Raw genomic sequence first — 4,114 nt, forward strand, 5'->3', positions numbered from 1 at the left:
CTGCTTTGTAGGGGGCTCCATCAGTGTGCGTTGTGTGCTTGTGCTGTTTTTACATCACCTTGTGTTAATTACTCTATGCCCTGGGATAAGATCACTGCCTTGGGTCACCCTGAAACATGTGTCTATCCAGTCCCTGAGGAAACATGTATTCAGACTGGCAAGGAAAATGCAGAAGGTAGGATGGAAAGAGAGATTCCAATTTTCTATGGGCTTTGCTCTCTGGATCTAGATTTTGAGAAGTCTGCAGAGGGTTCTGGTTATCCCTTAAAAGGGACTGAAAGGACTTTTGATACAGAGAAGCAAGTCGGAGTTAGGCAGAGGAACCTCATGTTGCAGGTGAATAAGCCACAACGTACTAGTTAGTTAGCCAGGGTTTTGCTCTTTGCCTAGTGTGGAGCATTTTCAGGGAGAATGGGATTTATTACAAGAAGTTAGGTGCTGGCAAAATATTCAGAAGGACCAGACACATGCCTTGTAGGAACAGCTTTTAGAATACCATGGGTCCATCTTGCCAGGGAAGTCTTTATCTCTGCTATGAGCTGGGCGGTGGGGAACCAAAGGCCTTGAACTATTCTGTTGACTTCAGGACACTGCTGTGGTGAGACCCCCAGTCGTCAGAAAGTGGTCCATGCTGTAACTACCTCTCAACACCCAGAAGCCACAGTCTGGGCAACAAACTGCTGATTCAGAAAAAAAAACCATGTTTCCATCCATGACCTGCTTGCTGACACAAGACAGCTAAAACAGAGAAGGGTCGGGGCTGGGGATTTAGCTCAGCGGCAAAGCGCCTGCCTGGCAAGCGCAAGGTCGTGAGTTCGGTTCCTGGTACCGGAGAAAAACCAAAAAAAAAAAAAACCAAAGAAAACCACACAGAAGGCCTGTGCTCTGTTCCACCTCCCAAGATGCACTAGGAGGCAACAATCCAAATCTAGAACCCTAGCTTCAAGGGAGTCTGGAAAATGTATTTTTTACAAAAATTAATTTTTAAAAACCTTTTAGGCTCCCCTGTTCAGGAAAAAATAGAAAGTAGAGAATGCATGCTGAAGGCCAGGGCACATATCTGACACACACGGGGCTGTGTATCCCATGTATTTCTTTTCCTTTGTGAGCTCGGAGGCTCGAGGAAACAGCTGACTTGAAGCTTAGGCCTGGGGAGAGAGCTGTTTCAAAGCTCTGCACTGCAGAGTAGAGCGGAAGTTACTGTCTGGGTGGGGGTGTTGAGTTGGACGGTATCTGTCAAGAACTGTGCGGGGTCTAGGATTTGACAGCTCTCCCAGGGTGATAACTCAGCCTGCGGCTCTTCCTGGTATTGGGGAGAAGAGGTCCCAAATCAGAGACTCTGCACCGGAAGTCCCACAGGCTGGCACAGAGAGCCAGGTGCAGGCCGGTCGCAGGCCGCACAGCCGCTTGCTGCACAGGAAGGAACGCTGCTTCCGGGAAGAAGCAAGCCTGCTCTCCGTCTTGGGGGTAGGGTTGCTCCTCCTGCCAGGGTGCTGGCTGCAAAGACAGGCCTGGAAGGGCCTGGGTCGAGGGTCCTCAGGGCCTTGCCCCCTTGGCACACCCCAGGAGAACGTGCGGCCAGTTGGAGCCCGTGGGGGACTGACTCCCCTAAGCGCTTTTCTTCCCCTCCACATCCCTCCTCCTGCTTTTCTAGGCCCTGGTGGCCGTGGTGGTAATTGTGGAACACTTTTCAAGGGAACAAGAATCTTTTGGGACAAGTGTTTCCTTTTCACAGGGCGTTTTCTCCGCATCACCTGCCTTGCAGACTCTGGCTGAAATTTTTTAAGGGAGGAGGCATTTTTTTTAAGTTCCTGACTGATTGGTCTTGCCCTTTCCCCCTAGAAGTCTCCTAGAGATGCCATCCAACTGCCCAGCTCCTTTGTAGGGTGACTAAGCCCTGTGCTCACATGACTGCAGTTTCTGAGAGTGTGGGAAACACGGTGCTATTGCAGCAGTGTGGATCGTTCTACGCCTTTAGTACATACAAAATCCTCCAACCACAGTGAGGGCGGCACTCACCATACCCCAGGGCCAGACCTGTTCCTTTCATGTTTTATCCAGTTTGAAGTTCACTTCTAAATATGAGTATAGTACTAAGCGTGGTGATGTATGCATATAATCCCAGCACTGTGGAGGCTGAGGCAGGAGGATCGTCACAAGTTTGAGAACAGCCTGGTTTACACAAGTGAGTTCAAGGCCAGCCTGTACTACATGGTGAGATCCTGTCTTAAAACAAAATAAAATAAAACAAAACACAGCCCCAAACCAAAACCAACCAACCAACCAACCAAACAAACAAACAAAACATATATGGGTATGATGCCAACTTCTATTAAGGGATTCACTTGAAGATATAATTTCTTCCTTCTGAAACCACTGACACTTGATTCAATTATGGTACTGTTGACCGTGTATTATATTTTAAGCACACAAAATATTCCAGGTCAAGACCCAGTTCTTCTCATTGTATGGCGAAGACTTCCGAAAGTTGCCCTCCGTGACAGGAAGAAAAGAAGAGGCAAATGGGCTCCCCACTGCTTCTTCCTCCCCACCTTCCAGGGCAGCCAGGTCTTTACTCCTATGCTACTCCGCAGGCTGAACTCTGCACATCTGAAGATCAGAAAAGAAAGCATTTATGTTTATGTTACAGTGACTTAGAAGGAGTACAAACATGCCTAAATGCTTGAGGGGTGTTTACAGTCACCTGCTTCTCCCAGCGTACCAGACAGACAGGCGTTCCCGTTTGGGCAACTGTGTCCGTGCAGTGTGATAAGCCAGGGGTCATTTCTTTCTATTAGTCTGAAGTCAGGGTTGATGGAGCTGTTCCTGGCCTCTTCTAAAATCATTGAACTGTGAGTGAGAAAGCAAAGAAAAGGTTCCTTGCCCAATATTTTCTTCTTGTTTCTTGTGTGGACAGCTAATTGGACCTTCTAAATTCTGTCTATAAATCATGACCTTTGTGACAATGAAAAAATCCACAGGTCCGTGGAGCTGCTTCTAGTTTAAGCCTGGTAGTTGACCACGGGTAAATTCAGCATGTTCAGGGACACGACTGCCAGATTCTCAGCAGGGAAGCCCTCTGCTGGGCACTGACACGACAGCTGGTGTCTGGAGAGAAGGATGAAACGACAGAACGCGGCAAAACACTTGGAAAGCGGTAGTAAGTGGTGGGACGAGAGGACGCGCCACAAATCTCTGTCCACCTTATCATCCACAAGGGACTAAAATCTGCGCTGAGGTGGCAGCCAGAGTTACACTACCTGTGTATAGAAAAGTGAGTAGGGGCTTGATGGAGACTTTAGGAAGAGGGGACATGCGTTTTCGATGGGTTCCTTGTCCGCCCCTGCCTCCTCACATGGGGCTCGAGATCGCCTTCTAACTTGTCTGCCCGTGTGAGGGCTCTCTTCGGTGTACCCTTCACCGCCACAGTGAGCCTTCTGGCCAGGAAGTAAGAGCGTCTCAGGACAGCTGGCAAATGATGAAACGCTTGCTGACTTTTTCTCCTCTGCAGCTGTGGTAGTTGAGTCTCCCACTCCGCAATCTCCCAGCAGTTCCCTTCCCTGGCCCCTTGTCGGGCGGTGCCCAGCGCTGTGCCCCGGGGCCGTGCATGAGCCTTCCCCACTTAGTGCACACGAGGTTCCCCGGCAGGATGGTGTGTAGAACGCTCTGCGTAGTGATAGGTCCTTTGCATGGGTGTTTCCCCCCAAAGACAAAGGTTCCCTCACGTCAGACCCTGTCTGGTTCACCTTGGGTCATCAGAATCAGCTACGGTAGGGGAGACGCGGTAAGTGCCCAGGGAGCAGAATCGCCCGTGCGCTGTCTGCCTCAGCCTCGGCGACCCTGCAGGGAAGGGCAGCGGGGTGGCTGGCTGCCCGCGGGCTGGGCTGGGTGGCTGCCCGCGCGCCTGCGCCCTCTGCCGCCCCGCTCGCCCCGGCGCGTCTCCGTGCGCGTGTGTCTGGAGAAGAGGCTCGGGCGGCAGGCGAGGGGAAGGGAAGAGTTGGGCCGAAGTCGCAGCCTCATTCGCCGATTCTCGGAGGCCGGAGTGGGGCGCCCCCGCCGGCGGCTCCCAACTGCTCGGCACCTGCACAGCCCCCGCCTCCCGCCGCCGCGCTCC

The sequence above is a fragment of the Chinchilla lanigera genome, unplaced genomic scaffold (genome assembly GCF_000276665.1).
Source record: "Chinchilla lanigera isolate Chin_1 unplaced genomic scaffold, ChiLan1.0 scaffold00043, whole genome shotgun sequence".
Classification (NCBI taxonomy): domain Eukaryota; kingdom Metazoa; phylum Chordata; class Mammalia; order Rodentia; family Chinchillidae; genus Chinchilla; species Chinchilla lanigera.